The 19,637-nt window shown below is 49.2% G+C and overlaps 1 protein-coding gene across 2 annotated transcripts in view; it reads left to right on the top strand.

The window, feature by feature from the left end:
- The window catches only part of CPNE5 (copine 5), a 93,886-nt gene that overhangs the window by 20,994 nt on the left and 53,255 nt on the right, over window positions 1–19,637 (top strand). The window lies entirely within an intron of this gene.

Genomic DNA, 19,637 nt, shown 5'->3' with positions numbered 1-19,637 from the left:
AGAATAAGTTGATTTTCTCTTCCACGTGCTCTTTCTCTCAATATTTGAGGACAGCTCAATATTTTGGGCAGATTTAGAATGTGACCATTTCTATCTGTACTTCCTCTTTCTATCACTGTCTCGTGTCCCTTTTCTAGTCTGGCCACACTCCCTGGAACACGTGTCCATTCATCAGTGTTCTTCCCAGAGTGGGTGTCCTGCTGCACCCACTTAACTTATCTAGTCCAGAGCATCATGGGTGTGCTCCCTCCTCACTGGGGCTTGAACTAGACGGTCATGCTCCTGCCTCAGGTCCCTGATTCTGTGTCTGTTTCTGAGGGTCGTACATCTGTCGTGCCGTCTAGTATTTCACCGGCTTTTCTGGCCGGTGTTTCTGACTGATTTCATCTTGAGTGTGGGGCTTCTGTGTCTTTTTCACACGAACTGCTCTCCAGACAGGATTCCCCCAGCTCAGACTTCGCGATTGAATTTTTGAACCTCAGTGTGAGAGTTTCCATTTATCTTCATTTATTCAGTAGATTTGTCATTTGATAGGTTCAGTCTGTTGTATGGCTGTGAAGATCATGTTGAATTACGATCGTGCATTCAACATCTTGGTTTGGTCAAGATCAAGGTCCTGGGTTGGCTGCCATTGCTGTCCACACGAACGATACGGGGTTGAACGGGATAGAGCGCTGTGGTCCTCCCCTGGAGACCTTTTCCCAGATTGACCTCGTTTCTCTAGTTGCTTTTTGAGGTAGGCTGTTCAGCCACCAAGGATCTGCATAATCTGGTTATAATCCATCCCATGTTTCTAGATCTGTTTTCTAAGTGCTTCGTGAATAACAGTCCAGTGCCTGGTCAGACGAGGCTCTGAACTTGACGTCTGGGACCCTGCATTCCCATCTCCGCTCTGAGATTTCTGACTATGTGACCTGGGCGAGATCTTTATCTTCTTAGTCTCAGCTTACTCATCTGTCAAATGGGGCCAGGAGTCTTTCTTCGAAGGACCAGCTAACATCACACTTGTGCAGATGCCTCGAAATATCAACTGCAGTGTGCCATTGCCCAACTTGAGCGCCCAGGCGCCCTGTCATAGTGGAAACAGCTATATTTGGAGACCCTGTGGGCTAAGTCCCCTCCTCAGCCTAGAACCCCAGGACCCAGTTGGCTCCAAGGAGTGAGGGCTTCCAGGAAGAGAAGGGCTTATAGGGAAACATGTCAACCTTGTATGGGAAGAGTCCTTTATCAGGAGGGGCTCTTCCAGGAAAGGGTGGACCCAGGGGTGCCTTCATCATGGTGTCGAGCCCAGACAGCATTGCAGCATCCTACACTGGCAACTCTCTGCCCCGCTGATGCCTTTGTTCCCTTGGTGTTTGTCCGGGGGTGTGTCCTCTTAGTCTGCCCACAAAACCCTGATTCTCTAAGTGGTGGCCTGTCTGGCTCCTGCCCCCTTGCACAGCCCCATCATCTTCTCTGGCTCTCGCCTTGAAGGTCATCCCCTTGCTCACCCCTGACAGCCAGCACTTTTTCTCTCCCCTTTAGCTCCTTCTGAACAGAAAGGGGCTTTTTTTCCTGGTTCCAATGGCTCTTAAAATCACAGTTCAGGAATTCACCTGTTTCCCAAGCCTCTGAAACAAAACATCAACCTTTTTTTTTTTTTTAACCTAGTGGTTTTTTTAAGTTTATGTATTTATTTTGAGAGAGAGAGAGAGAGAGAGAGAGTGCCAGGGAGGGGCAGGGAGAGAGGAGAGAGAGAGAGAGAGAGAGAGAGAGAGAGAGAGAGAGAGAGAGAATCCCAAGCAGTCTCTGCACTGTCAGCACAGAGCCCGATGCGGGGCTCGAACTCACGAACTGTGAGATCATGACCTGAGCCGAAATCAAGAGTCAGATGCCACCGACTGAGCCACCCGGGTGCCCCAAAGCATCATCAACTTCTTAGCCTGGAGTTAGAGCCTCTCCCACTCGGACTACCCTAAAAAATGGCTGTAAGAGAGGAACTGCCACTGAGGGAGCCCCTGCCGTGTGCTCTGCTGGCTCACCTCTAATGCTGCAACCACCCGTGAGGAGATCCTATCGGCCCACGTCCCTGATGGGAAACTGAGGCTGGAAAAGTCGAAGTGGCTCGTGCAAGGCCACTCTGTTAATCGGTGCAGGGTTGGGATTCAAATGTGCTGTGAAGCCACCTAACCCCGGATATCTGTCCACAGCTGTCAGGCCTTTGGGGCAGGTGCCAGCAGCCTCCCACAGTCAGAGGTGGGTGCAGGCACAGCTCTGCTTCCACACAACCTCGACACCGGAGCCTACGCAACCATGAAAGCAGGACTCGGGCTGATTTCTGCCACATGCACCAGCATGCTAAGGGGAACCATATGGATTTGCAGTTTGAAAATCTGAAAAGAAAAAAAAAAAAAGTTGGCAATTTCATATAGACTAATGGTTACGTGAGACTCTAATCTAATATTAGCATGCGGCCCCCTGTTCACCTGCTTGTCCTTATAAGCTCAGTGAGGTTCCAGGACCTGCTTTTGCCTGAAAGGTTCACTGGAGGCAGGCGGAGAGACGACGCTCCAGCACTGGTGAGGGTCGGGCCGCCTCCGCTGGCAGGAGAGCCCGGAGGGTGTCAGAAGCCCAGGCCCACCCCCAAGGCGTGAGGTCCCGGCCGTGTTCCTACAAGCGCTTATGAGCGCTTGTGCGGCACTGCAAACCATTCATGTGTCTCTCCACACCTTCCCCTTGGCTCTGAAAAATCACTGCCAACTTCCCTTTGTTAATAGGGTCCTCTGGTGCCTGGGAGATCCTGTATCTGAGGTGAGGCCTCCTAGTTAGGGCTTCTCAAATGTAACCTCCACTCCTGGGATGGATGAAACGCACTCAAAAAAATAATTTCACGGGCACCTGGGTGGCTCAGTCAGTTAAGCATCTGGCTTTGGCTCAGGCCATGATCTCATGGTTCGTGAGTTCGAGCCCCGCATCGGGCTCTCTGCTGTCAGCACAGAGCCTGCTTGGGATCCTCTGTCCACCTGTCTCTGTCCCTCCTCTGCTCGCTTTCTCTCTCTCTCTCTCTCAAAATAAATACATTAAGGGGCGCCTGGGTGGCGCAGTCGGTTAAGCGTCCGACTTCAGCCAGGTCACGATCTCATGGTCCGGGAGTTCAAGCCCCGCGTCGGGCTCTGGGCTGATGGCTCAGAGCCTGATGGCTCAGAGCCTGGAGCCTGTTTCCGATTCTGTGTCTCCCTCTCTCTCTGCCCCTCCCCCGTTCATGCTCTGTCTCTCTCTGTCCCAAAAATAAATAAACGTTGAAAAATAAAATAAAATAAAATAAATTAAAAAATAAATACATTAATTTAAAAACTTAAAAAAAAAATTTAGGGGCGCCTGGGTGGCTCAGCCAGTTAAGCGTCCAACTCTTGGTTTTGGCTCAGGTCATAATCTCGTGGTCGTGAAATCCAGCCCCACGTTGGGCTCTGGGCTGGGCGCACAGCCTGTTTAATAAGTCTCTCTCCTTCTCCCTCTCCCCTCCCCTGCTTGGGGAGCACTCCCTCACCAAAAATAATAATAATTTTAAATAGCATATTATTGACAGGAGAACAAAAGCCAAGCTGTTTGACTCCAAGCTTTTCCCACCCTACCTCACAGCATGTTACCCGCCTTCTTCCATAGCTCCGTCCCTCCTCTTGCATCCAGACATTCAGAGCACCCTCCCCACCCACCCCCACCCCCAGTCTGGCGTACTTCCCACCCTCCTGCTGTTCCTCCAAAGGAAATCCTCCAGCCACGCCCATGCCTTTATGCAACTCTGGTCCACCTTTGGCTCTCTCTGAGCTCCCCAGGCACCCCTATCCCAGCAGCCAAGATTGCACCCCAACAACTCTGATTGTTTAAAGTACTCAAAGAATCAGCCAAGATGTATGGAAAATCTGCTATGTAACAGCAGGCCTCCTTTAAGAAGTGCCTGGCATGTGCCCAGCATCACATCTTATACTTGTCCTTAATCCTTATAATGACTCTGCAGGCAGGTACAGATTATCTCCAGACTTCAAAGAGGTGACAGAACTTAGCCCAGGTGACGTGGCTAGGAAACCAGGGCTCTCTCCCTGCGGAACCACAGAGGAAGATGGTGTCATGGGCAGTTCTTGGGTTTGTGTCAGGACCTTGGTACTTAGAGCTGTGTGGCCTTGTACTAGACGCTTATTCTCTTTGGGCCTCAGTTTTGTTAACTGTGAGATGGACAATTTCCTCGTTGGATTATCTAAGGATTAGAGAGAACATAAAATAAGCTGGAGGAGTCACATGGGCCCTTGGTCAAAGGTAGCTCTTGTTAGAGTATCACTGATGGGCTCTGGGTGTCAGGCAATGTACCAGGCAGTTTGGGTGCTTTATCTCAGGTAACCCATTCTATAGATAGCAGTGGGGAGGCCAAGAGAAGGGAAATAACTTGAGTAAGGGACTGTGATCCCATCCAGGGCGCAAAGCAGTAGCTGTGAGGTTCCTGCCCTCAGAGACCGTTTACGGAGCTGGGGAGACCAGACAGACGTGGAAGGACTTAAAAGCCTTGTGTTCTTCATCTCGATGGGAGCATTGGAGCAGATCCTCTCAGAGGCCCCAAGTTCCAGACCACAACTAGGCCAGGATCCACCCAAGTAGTTTGGACGTGAGTTCTCAGTGCTTCACAGCAGGGAGAGATCCAGGAGGGCTGGGAAGGCTTCTAGGGGGAGGTGGCACCAGACCTGGGACTTGAAAGATAGCGGGAAGAAGAAAGAGCATTCCAGGAAGGGGGTTTGCCTTTAGCAAAGCCTGGTGGTGGGCATGTCCCGTGTGTTTGTGAACTAGCCTCGGTCTGGCTGTGGCCCAGGCTGTGTTAGAGAGAGGTGAGAGATGAGCTGAGGAAGGGAGGGCAGTGCCCCATTGGGAACCCTGTTGGGAGTACAAGGTCTGATCGGTTTCCAAAGAGTCAGCAGTCAGTGAACAACCATTTATTGATTGAGCACCTACTATATGCCACACACTGGTCCAGGCACATGGTGGAGAAGAAGACAGGCAGAGTCCTTACTCTGGAGAGGCTTAGTGTAATCAGCAAAGAAACTGGACAATTTCAGGTATTGGTTGATAAGTGCCATGAAAAAGATAAAACAGCATAATGAGAGAGTGACCAGGGAGGAGGGGACTGCTTTTGTCAGGGGGCCAAGGGAGTCCTTTCTGGTGACTTGAATCGAGTGCTAAGTGTTGCCATGCATAAGTCTGGGAGGGGGTGTTCTAGGTAGGGGGTACAGCAGGTGCAAAGGCCCTGAGGTGGGAACAAACTCACTGCACTCAAAGGACAAAAAGAAGGCCAGTATAGTTTGAGTGCTGTGAACAATGAAGACAGTGGGCGGTATGGTTGCAGAGGTCTACAGGGGCAAGTCCTATAGGGCTTTATAGGCCATGTAGGAGTTCAGACACTGCTCTGAGTGTGAGGGGAAGCTCTTTGAGGGTTTTGAGCAGGATAGTGATGCAGCCCCATTTATGTTTCAGAAAGACAGCTCTGGCCACTGTGTGCAGAGCAGATTGTGGGGGAAAGGACAGAAACAGGAAGACAGTTTTCAGTCTTGTGGAGTACAGGGATGAGACGGGAGTGGGCAAGGGCAGTGGGGATCCAGTTTGTCTGATGGCCAAGAGTTTAAATGTGAAATGAAATGACCCTTTGCCACCACGCTGTGAGCCCAATTTGGGATGTCTGATGACCAGCGTGGGACCTGGTCCCAGTCACATGACATAGACCTTTATCAAAAGATTTAAAGTAATGAATGGTCATTATTACTGCTAAGCCCTAAAGCAGGAGACAAGCCTCTCCAGGAGCTGGACTCCAAGGCAAGCATGGGGTCGGCTTTCTGGACTCTCCCGTTTTTCGCTTTGTTTTTGTTTTGTTTTAATGTTTTTATTTATTTTTTAGTGCAAGCAAGGGAGGGGCAGAGAGAGAGGGAGACAGAGGATCCAAAGCAGGCTCTGCACTGACAGCAGAGAGCCCAATGTGGGGCTCGAACTCACGAACCATGAGGTCATGACCTGAGCCAAAGTTGGACACTTAACTGAATGAGTCACCCAGGTGCCCCTGGACTCATTTTTGCAGAGAGGAGTCTGCCTCTGCAAAGAAAGGTCCCTCTTGAGCCTCGGGTCCCGCGGGCAACCTTTAATGCCCTTTGCTCTTGTCATGCAGCTGAATTTTCAGGGCCCTCACTTGCCATCAGCGGGAGCAGGCGGTCTGGGACGAAAACCTGCCTTTGGGGACTAGATGGGTCATGGGCACTGCTCACTGTCTCAGGGTTAGGGCTTTAGAACCTGCTTTGGCACAGCAAGGTACTGTCACAGTGTCCCTTAAAATCCTGATTCTGTCACTTCCCTGAAAGTCTCTGAGCTTTAGTTTTTTCCATCAGTAAATGGGATCCTGATGCCTGCTCGTTGGGCTGTGGTGTGGACGTAATGACTGAATCGCTCATCACAGTCCCTGGCTGTGCTCAATACTTGTGAATATTATTATGCAATACTGTCAGACAAAGCTGGGTGGAGGGTCTGCCCCCTGTCCTGCTGCTCCCTCAGTAGGAGGTCGAATGACATTCCTGTGGCCTGTGCGGTTTCTACATCAGCAGCACCCCGTTATCCCCCTTGGCCCTCAGCACACCCCAGATGAGGGGGCAGAGGCACAGAGGGGTCCCCGTTTCGCCCAGTGACTCAGCCAGAGAGTGGTGGAGCTGAGGTGTGAGGTGGTCTCCTGAGTCCTCCCATCTGGCCAGGCCTCTGTCAGAGCGGGCTTTTCGAACTTCAGGGTTTGATGTGAATTTGTGTGTGGCTCCTGCCTCCCCTTCCCCTGCTCAGCCAGAGACGTTTTGTTAGTTCCGTGTAATACGGTCGACAGGAGCCCAAGATTTCACTGGAAGAGAGTTTGCTTTCTAACTCTGGGGGTTGCTAAACCCTGAGGTTCTAGTCCGGATCTTTCGGTGGCCGAGAAACCTATTTACTCTTCAGTGTCAATGTCCCGGTGCATTTTACAGTTGTGGCGGAACTGTTGAGAGTGTGGGCTCCGAAGTCAGGGTGACTGGGTCCAAATCCGGGCCACCACCTTCCCAGCTGGGGCTCTTAGGCAAGTGCCTCGGTGCACAAGCCTGCTGTGAGGATGAAAGGAGCTAATTCATGTAAAGCGCCTGGCAAGAGAAAATGCTCAATAACGGCTCCTTAGAAGTCCTGAAGGGAGGAACCCCTGCTTCACCTGGAGGAAAGAACCATTGATGGTATCATTTTAGACACCCTGATGCCATTTGGCAGGAGCTATAGGGTGCTCTAGGGGACAGGTGCCTTTAGGGCGGGGCTTGCTCAGGGCCCTCCCCCCACAGGCTGCAGCCAGACCCAGGGCTTCCTGCCCAGGCAAGACCAGGGCGCAGGCTGGTGGAGAGTGTTTTGCCAGCAGCTTGGCAGCTAGGCTCATTGGTAAAAGGGCCATTCCCTCCAGGAACTGGGACTTTTTAACAGATTATCTGGAACAGTGGCTAATTAGGAACTAAGCCTTTTGTCAGGAAGTCTTTCATTATGAGCTTGGCCGATGCTGGTGTCTGGGGCCAGAGAGGGAAACTTCTCCGTCCAGGCCTGGGCCACGGGGAAGGCCTTTGGAGCCTCGGGTCTCCTCACTCACCTCTGCCCTTCCACACCCAGAGGCCTTAACAGAACAGGAAGTGATCTGGAAGGCCATCAGGCCACCGAAGTTTCACTCTGTAGTTTAGGCAAGCTCCTTCCTCTCTTGGGGCCTGGTTTTCCTCAAGAGGGTGGCCACAGAATCCTGGACTCCTCCAGTGAGGGAACCTCAGAGAGCTTTCCAGACTGAAGATGATGTGGCCCTGGCATGGAACCAGGTCCTTTGTGCTCCTGCTGGAAACCCAGGCCCTCTTTCCTCGTGCCCAGACCTCAGGCCATTCTTTTCTCCAGCCCCGGGCACCCGCTCGGGCCCCATTCCCAGCACCGAGCACACCCCTTTTTCCGATTTCTATTTGAGCCAGAGAGCTTTCTGGCCTCTAATTTTAATCCCGGTGAACATGATTCATGAGGGGCCGGGGCTGGGCTCTGCCACAGGGCTTTTAGAATCCCCAATTAAGGAGCCATCAATTATATATGAAAATTATAGGGGAGCTCCGACTGGGAAAGGGTGGGCAGCTTCGAGGTGGAGAGCCGTCTGTCAGCTCTGGCCTCCTTCTGTCCCGGCCAGCACAGCCACTGGGGGCTTTGCAGCTGGGGGGAGGTCTCCGGAGCTCCATCCAGCTGTAATTTGTAAAAAGGCAAGGGCTGCTTAAATCCGGGGCTGTGAAGATTGTTCAGGCTTGCAGAACCACCCACTCATTACTGAGGCAGGGGACCGCGGTAAACACAGTGTCTCCATGGGGTCACTGGGGTGGGGGGGAGTTCAATGAGATCACGGAAGTGATTTGAAGATGAGGAGTCACGATACAAAGCAAGAGGAGGAGGAGGATTTGATGGGAGGAAGACCTGAGAGAAACCTGAGAGAGGAGGCGTTGACAGGCTTCTGGGAGGACAGGGCACTGCTCCAGGCTGGAGCTGACCTGACCTGGGCTCTGGTCACAGCCTTTTGCCTCATTAGCTGTGTGACCTCTGTCAGAGCACACCGCCCGCTTCTCTGCCTGTCTTTTCTCATTGGTTGAGAGGATTTGGTTCCTGCCAGCTCTAAAATCTTCAGCTTCCAGGTCAACTTGTTTATCAACAAACGTTTATGGAAATCATAGGAGGGACCAGGAGTATGTGGGTGGGGGGTGGGGTGTAGTCTGTGGGAGTTGGAAGCGTGGGTAGGAGGTGAGCAGAAGAATAGGTCGGGGACACTCACCTGGGCCATGTGACCTAGAGCCCCCCAGCCCACAGGAAGAGTCACCAAGGTGGAAGAGAGGGCAAGCATTAAAGGAGTCGAGAGGTTCTGCTGAAGGGAGGAAGATAAGAGGAGTAAAGGCTGGATAGGACACAGTCCAAGCCCCACTCACAGTATTAACCTCTTATTGGTTAGTGACTATATCAATTCCTTATTTTTTTTTTTAATTTTTTTTTTTAACGTTTATTTATTTTTGAGACAGAGAGAGACAGAGCACGAACGGGGGAGGGGCAGAGAGAGAGGGAGACACAGAATCGGAAACAGGCTCCAGGCTCCGAGCGGTCAGCCCAGAGCCCGACGCGGGGCCCGAACTCACGGACCGCGAGATCGTGACCTGAGCCGAAGTCGGACGCTTAGCCGACTGAGCCACCCAGGCGCCCCTATCAATTCCTTATTGATTTGGAGCACAGACTGCCGGGGTTCAAATTCTGTGTCTTCTACCCACCAGTTGTATGACCTTGGGCATCTGTAAGATGGAGATAATAGTAAGGGAGACAAAATGTGGAAAACACCTAGTGCCTGACTGACTTTAGGGCTACGTGAGGGTTATTGTCAGTACTGAAGGTCAACTGTGCAGCAGACCTTCTAGGTAAGGCTTCATGCACATTCCCTTCTGTCCTTCCCTTGGAGAAGGAATGAGTTGCTGTCTTAGCAGTGGGGAAATGCACCCTCCGAGGGGCGATTCTAGGTAGTCTCCTGAGAAACAGAACTCTGGCCAGTGGGGGTCCTAAACCCATGGCCTGGCTACCTCTGTACGCCACCGTGGCTCCATAGCCCTGGCCCCCAGTGCCCCCCAACCATGGGCATTTGCAGGGGTTTGCAGGTGGTTTGTGAGGGAGGAGGGGACCAGACTTTAGAAATCTCGAAGCAACAGAGAAAAGAGCCTCTTCCCAGGCTGCCTTGCTTTGTACCTCCTAGCTTGGTAGTCCATGTGTCTGAGCAGGGTTAGCGAGGGTCAAGAACCCTCCTCCCCTCCCCACCCTCACTAAGCAGCCTCCTAGCCCGGGGGGTCCTTCTGCCTTGCCTTCCCAGCCAGCGGCAGGAGAGCGAATTTTCTTCTCCAGGCCCGGGTCTCTAAGCAAACCTTCCTGGTTCTACTGCCTTTTTTTTCTAGCAAAGGCCTTGGCATTTAAGTTTGTGGGATGCCCACGGGGAGGCCAGAGCCTAGAACTTAACAGAGTAGCTGCTGGGTAAGAGCAAAGGGGCAGCCCTGCATTTCTCCCTCAGCCTTGCCCGCGTGTGAAACATGTCTGGAGAGAAACTGCTCAGAGCCCGGGCCTCTCGGGCAGGGAAGGTGAGGAGGCAGTGTTAGCAGTTAGGGCTGGCAACAGCTCAGAGAAGAGGCCGAGTTCAGAGACTCGGGAGGTACACACTTCCTGGGTGACTGGGCCAGGCTTTGGGATTTAGGAAGGACCAGAGTGTGGAATCACTAATTTACAGAGCTCATTTTATGTCCCAGGCTGCCTTTCTAAGTACATTACATAAACCAAATCGTGTAGGCCTCCGACAGCCCTACAATGTGCGGCTAAGTTGTCATTTTGCAGAAGAGTAAACCAAAACACAGTGGGGCAAAGGGATTTCTTCTAGGTCACACAGCCACTGAGGAGCAAAGCCAGATTTGGACCCAGGAAGCCTGGCTCCAGACTCTGTTCTATTTACTTCGCTTATTTGCTGCCTCACTTCCTGCCATGTGTGGGAAACCCTAAGATCTGTCTTCAAAGGTAGAATCAGAGGTTCTTAAAGCTTTCTGAAGACATGCTTTCCCTTTAGGAAACTAATGAAAACCACAGCTCCTCTACCCAGAAAACGCAGACATGTACAGGCAGACATTTGCTTTCAATTTCAGGGTGTCACAAACCCACTTAGAGCTGACGAAAAGCCTCAAACTGTGTCTCTAATCTGGTAGGTGTTCTTCCCCACCTGGGCCTCATTCTGGCAACTGTGCAGATGGGGCCAGGATGGCCGCTTTCTGCCAAGTGGAGGAGGCTGGGGGTGGCAGCCCTGATCCCCGAGAGTTCCCACGGGGGTCCTTAGGTGGGACCGCAGTGCTGAGACCCTGCATCCCAGAAGGCTGTCATCCCAGCTGCATGGGTGGGAGTCGCGTCCTTTGTTGGTGACATGAGTGTTAACACAGTGTTTCAGCAGAAGGAGTGGGGTGGGGACTTGGTTTATGTTCAGTTGAGTTGGAAATTGTATGTGTATGAAGGTGTTTGTGAGAGAGAAACTAGATCAGTCAGGGCAGCAGCAGGAGACAGAGTTTGCTCGGTTCGTTGAACTCAAGAGAGAGAGGTAATGGGTTTCTTTCAAAGGTACGGGTGAGGTTGAGGAAACCCATAAGGGTAGGGCAGCACCCCGGGCCCAGCCACAGCAGAGAGCTGTCCTCACCGCAGGCTTGAGGGGTAGTGAGAGGAGATTGAGAGGCAGAGCATGGTTGGGGAGCGGGGGGGGGGGGGGGGGGGGGGTGAGGTGGGGAGCAGCCCCTCCCAGAACCGTGGTGCAGAGGCTGGGCCAGAGTGGGAAGAAATAACCCCGTGTCTCTCTCCACCTATGTCCCATCTGCTAGGGCCTCCCATTGGCCAAACCCAACTGGAATCCACAGGGCAAGGGAACCAGGGCAATGGGCTTCAAAAGGGAAAGGATCCCCAGGAGTGTAGAGCAGGACAGAGAAGGAGCTGGGTGGGGTGGGGTGGGGTGGGGGCAGCAGAGAATAAGCCGCCAAATCAGTCCACGCCTAACTGCCAGCCCTATGCCCCCCTGGAGGTCAGGAGGCCCAGGTCTTGACAGAAGATCACCCCCTCCTGGCCTCATAGCTGGCTGTAGAACAGAAAGACCTTACTTGCCTGACCGGGGCTCCCAATCCCAGCCTTGCAGTGGCCCTTGAGTTTGCTGGGACAGCTGCCCACCCACCCCCGTAACTCTCAACTTCTGTGTGTAGCAGAGCCCCGGGGAGCCATTTAATTTAGTTCTCAAAGAAGGTTTAAGTCTGCCTTCCCTTTGAGGGTCTCACTGGAACTGATGATATGTAATTAATGCTGCTTAATTGATATTCTTGGGGCTTAGTCATAGAGGTTTTAGGAGCCCTCGGGAGCATCTTTTGTGGCATGTCAGGAGCTTTTCCCGCTGGGTTTTGTTGCCAGGGACAAGAAGTGAGCTTTCCAGAGGGCGGATACCCTAATTTCCAGGTTTCTTACTTGTTTGTACTTTCTCTTTCTTTCTCCCTTACTGGGAGACTATTCCAGGCTTTGGGGCCCACGGAGGTCCCCCTCACCTTTCTTTCAGATCGCTCAGCCCCTTCCCCAGTTTCACACCGTGCCCTACCCAGTCCACACTTGCCCTTGTCTCATCGGGAACAGTTCTCCAAGACCCTCTGCGTGAGAATCACTTGGTAAAACCAAGATTTCAAGGTTTGCCTTCAGCTTTGTTCATCAGAGAAATCCCATGTCCACTGGTGTTTGGGGGCCTGTGCCCCAGGTTGTGAGCAATGTGAGATACTGCCTGCCATCTGCAGAGCCTGGAGTGTGGACAGAGGAGTTCAGAATGGACCGAGGGAGGGGCAGGGAGCTGGAAGAGTGTTCAGGGCTGGGTTGGCTCTGATTATGGTTGGCGAGGGGTTAACCCATTCTCCCGTTCTCCCCCAAGCAGGATTTGCCATATGTCATTCAGACTGTATGCTTTGGGGCACTTGGGTGGCTTAGTCAGTTAAGCATCCGACTTGGGTTCACGGTTCGTGGGTTCAAGCCCCATATCGGCCTCTGTGCTGACAGCTTGGAGCCTGGAGCCTGCTTTGGATTCTGTGTCTCCCTCTTTCTCTGCCCCTCCCCCACGCTTGCTCGCACTGTCTCTCTCTCTCTCTCTCTCTCTCTCTCTCAAAAATGAATAAACATTTTTAAAAAGTAAAAAAAAAAAAAAAAAAGACTATATGCTTTCATGTGGTTCCCACTGCTCGGTGCTAATACCTCATCTGTCCAAGTCCCTTGTGGCTTGGAAACAGTAATTCTGTGTGGAAGGAAATACAACCAAATTGAATTTTTTTTAAACATCAGTTAGGTTGTTTCCTAGTGTCATTAATAGGTGTGTAAATTGGGCCTGACGGAGACCTGGTTGCTTCTTGGATGTTCAAAACCCAAGTTTTCCCTTTATTCCCCCCTTTGTTATTAGCCAAAGTAATGAAGGCTATAAAACATCTTTAGTAAATCCCTGGGTTGTAGATTTCACAGTTGTTTGTGACTGGCATATGTTAATTACCCCTGTGTGCTGGAAATTCATCACTGCCCAGCCTGGCTCTCTTGCCCCCTCTCCTGTGCTAGGAAATCTCAGGGGGGTCCTTGGAGTCCTGCTCCAAGTCCTGTTTCCAGGGGAACTCCATTTTCTTCTCTGGCAGAGATCACTCTCTAGGGAATTCCCCTCGCGTGAAGCTTCAAGTGCCATTTTAAAAGCAGCGCTGTCATCTTCCCTAATGGGTGTTTTCCTTGCATCTCTGCGGAGAGTCGGGTGAGGAGAGAGACCGCACCAACGCTTGTGCCTTCTGGACTGGGGTTCGTCTAAAATTCAGCCAGAGGGATTTTTTTTTTTTACCTTGTTTGGGAGAGCAGTACATTGAGGAGGTGGCAGAGCCCTTTCTGAAAGGAGGATTCTCTCACACCTGGGTGTGAGAGAAATTTTCCTTTTGTCTGAAGACTAGAGGTATTAACAATTAGAAAGAGCACAAGAGGAAAATGCAGCAGTTCTCTTGGAACGAGGATTATACATTGTAAGATCGTTATTGAATTTTAGGGGATGCAGCAGGAGCCCAGTCTTACTCACCTCTGTGCCCTCGCCATTGCCTTGCACACAGTGGGGATTTTATAAATACTTGTGAAGTAAACCTCATCTTTATTGGGTTTTCATCATACTTGAGGAGGCCTGTTAGATGTTAGATGAAGGAAAAATATAATGGGTTTTGGATTAGACATACCTGCGTTTAGGTCCCAGCTCTGCCTAGCTGTGTGACCTTGGGCAAGGTACTTAACCTCTCTGATTCTCTCACTTGGAAAATGGGTAGTAACTGACGGGGGTTTTTATGAGAACTGAATGAGATAACGATCCACTTGATCTATTGAGCATTCAGAAGGGGCTCAGTCAAGGTTAGTTTTCTTCCTTCCTCCATCAAGTGGTTCTGAACTCCAACTGCACTTTAGAATCACCTAGGAAACTGAAAAAAAAACACAGTTGTTCGGGCCCCACCCATTGAGATCGGGTTTCATAGGTCTGTGTGGGGGCTTTGAGCTTTTTAAAAAAGCTCCTGTTAAAGGATACATTTTTTTAAAAGGTAAAAGCATGACTCCCATGCAAATATAAAATGAACACATGGTAAAGATTTATTTAACTTGTTAATTAAATGAGGGAACCAGTAAGATGTTACAACTGGTTCAGATGACTCAAACAACACACATACTGTTGACCCTGAACAACACGAGTTTGAACTTTGCTGATCCACTTATATGCAAATTTTTTTCAATAAATACAGTATAGTACTATAAATGTATTTTCTTTTCCTTATGACTTTCTTTTTTTTGTTAAATTTTTTTTTAACGTTTATTTATTTTTGAGACAGAGAGAGACAGAACATGAATGGGGGAGGGTCAGAGAGAGGGAGACACAGAATCTGAAACAGGCTCCAGGCTCTGAGCTGTCAGCGCAGAGCCCGATGCAGGGCTCGAACTCACGGACCTCGAGATCATGACCTGAGCCGAAGTCGGCCGCTTAACCGACTGAGCCACCCAGGACCCCCTCCTTATGACTTTCTTAATAACATTTTTTTCTCTAGCTTGCTTTATTGTAAGAATACAGTGTGTAATATATATAACATAACAAGATATGTGTTAATCAACTCTTCTTTGTTATCAGTAAGGCTTCTGGTCAATAGTAGGCTATTAAGTTTTGGGGGAGTCAAAAGTTATATGTGGATTTTTGACTGTGTGTGGAGGTCAGCTCCCCTAACTCCGTTGTTCAAGGGTCAGCTGTATCCAGGCAATCGGGAATGCTGAAATTAATTTATAAACAGATGCAAAATTGGTCAGTATCCACAGGATAATAATCAAATAATTATATTCCACTGAAAAAAAATTATTTACATTTCTACACGTAAGAATCATTTGTAAAAAAAAAACAAAAGAAGCAGGGGGTATGGGTGGCTCAGTCAGTTAAGCATCCAACTATTTTTTTTCTTTTCAAATTTTTATTTAAGTTCTAGTTAGTTAACATACAGTGCAATATTGGCTTAAGGAGTAGCGTTCAGTGATTTATCACTTACAACACCCAGCACTCATCACAAATGCCCTCCTTACTACCCATTACCCATATAAATTTTTTTTTTTAACGTTTTATTTATTTTTGAGACAGGGAGAGACAGCATGAACAGGGGAGGGTCAGAGAGAGGGAGACACAGAATCTGAAACAGGCTCCAGGCTCTGAGTTGTCAGCACAGAGCCCAACGAGGGGCTCGAGCTCACGGACCGCGAGATCATGACCTGAGCCGAAGTCGGCTGCTTAACAGACTGAGCCACCCAGGCGTGGCCCCCGGCCCATTACCCATATAGCCCATCCCCCACTCACCTCCCTCCATCAATCCTCAGTTTGTTCTCTATCTTCAGCAGTCTCTCATGGCTTGTTTCCCTTTCTCTTTTCCCCCCTCCCATATGTTCATCTGTTTTGTTTCTTAAATTCCACATAGTAGTGAAATCATATGGTATTTGTCTTTCTCTGACTAATTTCGCTTAGCATAATACCCACTAGCTCCATCCACGTGGCTGCAAATGGCAAGATTTCATCCTTTTTGATGAATAATATTCCATCATACATACACACACACACACACATATATATATATATATGCTTTCCTTATCTATTGGTAGATAGATATTCCATCCTTTATCTATGATATATGTGTGTGTATACGTATATATATATATATATATATATATATATATACGTATATACACACACACATACATACATACCATACCTTCTTTATCTATTCATCAGTCAGTGGACATTTGGGCTCTATCCCTAGTTTGGCTGTTGTTGATATTGCTGCTATAAACATTGGGGTGCATGTACCCCTTCAAATCTGTTTTTCTTTTTATATCCTTTGGATAAATACTTAGTGGTGAAGTTGCTGGATGGTAGGGTAGTTCTATTTTTAACTTTTTGAGGAACCTCCATACTGTTGTCTAGAGTGGCCACACCAGTTTGCATTCCTGCCAAAAATGCAAGACGGTTCCTCTTTCTCTGCGTCCTCGCCAACACCTGTTGTTTCTTGTGTTGTTAATATTAGTCATTCTGACTGATATGAGGTGGTATCTCATAGTGGTTTTAGTTTGTATTTCCCTGATAATGAGTGATGTCGAACATCTTTTCATGTGTCTGTTTGCCATCTGGATGTCTTGTTTTTGGAAAAGTGTCTATTCGTGTCTTCTGCCTATTTCTTAACTGGATTATTTGTTTTTTGGGTGTTGACTTTGATAGATTCCTTATAGATTTTGGATACTAACCCTTTATCAGCTATGTCATTTGCAAATATCTTCTCCTATTCTGTAGGCTGCCTCTTAGTTTTGTTGATTATTTCCTTTACTGTGCAGAAGTTTTTTTTATCTTGATGAGGTCCCAGTAGTTCATTTTTGCTTCTGTTTCCTTTGCCCCCGGAGACGTGTCTAGGAAGAAGTTGCTCCAGCCGAGGTCAAGGAGGTTGTTACCTGTGTTCTTCTGTAGGATTTTGATGGTTTCCTGTCATTTAGGTCTTTCATCCATTTTGAATTTATTTTTGTGTCTGGTGTAAGAAAGTGGTCCAGTCTCATTCTTTGGCATGTCGCTGTCCAGTTTTCCCAACACCATTTGTTGAAGAGACTGTCATTTTTCCATCAGATATTCTTTCTTGCTTTGTCAAAGATTAGTTGACCATATAGTTGTGGGAAGCGTCCAACTCTTGATCTCAGCTCAGGTCTTGATCTCAGGGTCATGAGTTCATGGGCTTCACTCTGGGCTAGAAGCCTACTTGAAAAAGAAAAAAAAGAATCCTTTGCACTCTGCTTCCTTCCTGCAGTTTACAGAGTTGTAAAATAGCTCAACAATAATGAAAGGTGCAGATCTCTATGAAGTCCGATACCTGGACTAGCATGTGAAGCAGGACACCCAGTAATCTGCTTTTTTGTAGATTTCACTATCCTTCACACTCCATGGTGCTGGTGGTGTGCAGGCAGGGGACTGTCGTAGACGTTTGTATGTAGCTCTGTTAGCACTGTTATTACACCGTGTTGTAGTCGTCCCACCTGTGATAGAGAAGTCCTTAAGTGAAGGGTTCATTCTCCCTTAGTAGCTCAGCACCCAGCACACTGTCCAGCCTATGAAAACTGTCCGGCTTAAAAACCGTTGAGTCAGTAATTGACTTAGATGATACCCCCAAGAAGTGAGGAGACTGGAGCTTTGAAAAGCTCCGATCAAGTCCCACAATTAGCTTGTGATAAGGTTGGGACTGAAACCCGCTCATCCATTCCCTCACTCAACCTTCCTTCCTTCAACAATTCCTGAGTACCTACTGTGTACCAGTCGCTGGGAGCAGTTATGAGTCTTTGCCCTCCCGAGGGACTTTATGTGTAGCACAATGTGGCTTAGAGAGCATGGGACGGAATGCCTAGCTTGTGACTTGACCTCAGCGATGACTAGTTGTGAAACCCTGGACAAATGGCTTAGCTTTTCTGTGCTTGTGTTTTCCCATCTATAAAATGGGGAAGCCTACCATAAAAGGACTAAATAAGGTAAAACGGTGCAAAATATTTAACTCAGTTCCTGGGGCTACTAATCATCTGCGACTATGAGCCTGTGACTGTGTTAGACAATGTCAGGTCCTGGGCTGCAAAGATGAGGAGAGCTTGGATCCTCCGCTGTTCGAGAAGCTCAATCTAGTAGGGTGGAAACAGCCTCAGTAGATCATTATCAGGGGACATGGTAAGTGCAGCAAGAGGGGTGTGAAGGGAATTATGGGAGCACAGGGGAGGGCTTGGGAGTTGGAGAACAGGACTTCCCGGGAGCCGAGTCTTCAAGCATTAGGAATGTTCCCACCTAGTGGACCCCCTAGGAGGCTGCTGCGGAAGTTGAGGTAAGAAAATGATAAGCCCAGACCAAGGCCACAACAGAGGAAACGAAGACAGAGGGATAGGAGAGAGACTTAGCAGGTGGACTTGACAGGGAATGAGGGCGAGAAGGTTCCAAATCTAGTGCTCTCAGCTGGACCCACACTGCCTTAGATGGGGGTTCTCTTTGCAGCTTTCTAACTTAATTCAGGGCAGAAGTGAGTGCTGGGGTAGATCCTACATAACTGGGCCTTGCCCACCTCATGGGAGAGGGGCCCAGGTACTGGCATTATTCTGGATTGCAGAGCCCCATTAAGGAGGACTAGTATTCAGGATTAATTTTTTATTTTGGCAATTACTACCCAATTTGAAAAAACATGTTTATGTATTCGGAAATATTAGCGACTGGGGCACCTGGGTAGCTCAGTCGGTTAAGCGTCCGACTTCGGCTCAGGTCGTGATCTCACGGTTCGTGAGTTCGAGCCCTAAGTCAGGCTTTGTGCTGACGGCTCAGAGCCTGGAGCCTGCTTCAGATTCTGTGTCTCCTTCTCTCTCTGCTCATCCCCCACCCTCACTCTGTCTCTCGCTCTCAAAAATAAACATTAAAAATTTTTTTTAAAAAAGAAATATTAGCAACTTATTGAAAATATTTATCGTGCACCTGTCTGTCTTGTTCACTTTGTGGAATATCCCGCCTTCCCTTCAGGAAGGATATAGTACAGTGCTTTTGTGCTTTATCTTTTAGTCCCACGTCACTTTTGTGAAACAAAATCTCATCAGAAATGTCCAGTGTGTTGAACAGACGTAAGAGTGAGCTGTTTTGATGGAACAGATGGCCTGGAACTATGTCCACACTGCCTTCCTCCATTCTGCAGGGAGACTCCAAGGAGCTCAGGGCCCTGTGTACAAAGGTCTAGCCCAGTGGTTGTCAAAGGGAGGTCCCCGCACCAGCAGCACAGTTTGAGAGATGCAAAGTCTCAGGCCTCACCCTAAATCTATTGAATCAAAACCTCTGGGAGTGAGACCTACAATCCATCCTTTAACAACCCCTCCAAGTGATCTGATGCCCAGAAATGGGAATGACTTGCCTTATGTCATTTGGGGAGTTCAGGGGGATTCAACTGTTGAGTGCCTAATGTGTGTAAAGTTGTAGAGTATATGCTGTAGGGGATACCAAGAGTTACATCAATGCATTAGTTATCTGTTGCCACGTAACAAATTAGCCCAGAGTTTCGCAACTTCAATAACAGGGTCATGAATCTGGGTGCGGCTTTGTGGGTTCCTTTACCTCAGGGTCTCTCACAAGGCTACAGTCAAGGTGTGGGCCAGGGCCTCGGTCATCTCAAGATTCTGCTGAGGCAGGGTCCACTTCTAAGTTCACTCAGTCACTGTTGGTAAGATTCAGATCCTTACAGGTGGGTTGGCTGACAGCCTGGTTCCTCACTGGCTGTTGGCCTAAGGTTGCCCCTCAATTCCTTGCCACATGGGCCTCTCCAAAGGGCAGCTGGCTTCCTCAAAGTGAGCAAGCAAATGAGAGCGAGAGAGGGGGTGCCCAAGACAGAAGTCATAGTTGTTTGTAACATTTTGGGAGTGGCTTGTGCTCCGTTCTGTTCATGAAATGAGTCATGAAGTCTAGCCCACCCTGAAGAGGA

This window comes from Prionailurus viverrinus, chromosome B2 (genome assembly GCF_022837055.1).
Source record: "Prionailurus viverrinus isolate Anna chromosome B2, UM_Priviv_1.0, whole genome shotgun sequence".
NCBI lineage: Eukaryota > Metazoa > Chordata > Mammalia > Carnivora > Felidae > Prionailurus > Prionailurus viverrinus.
This window is presented reverse-complemented; position numbering and strand designations above follow the sequence as displayed.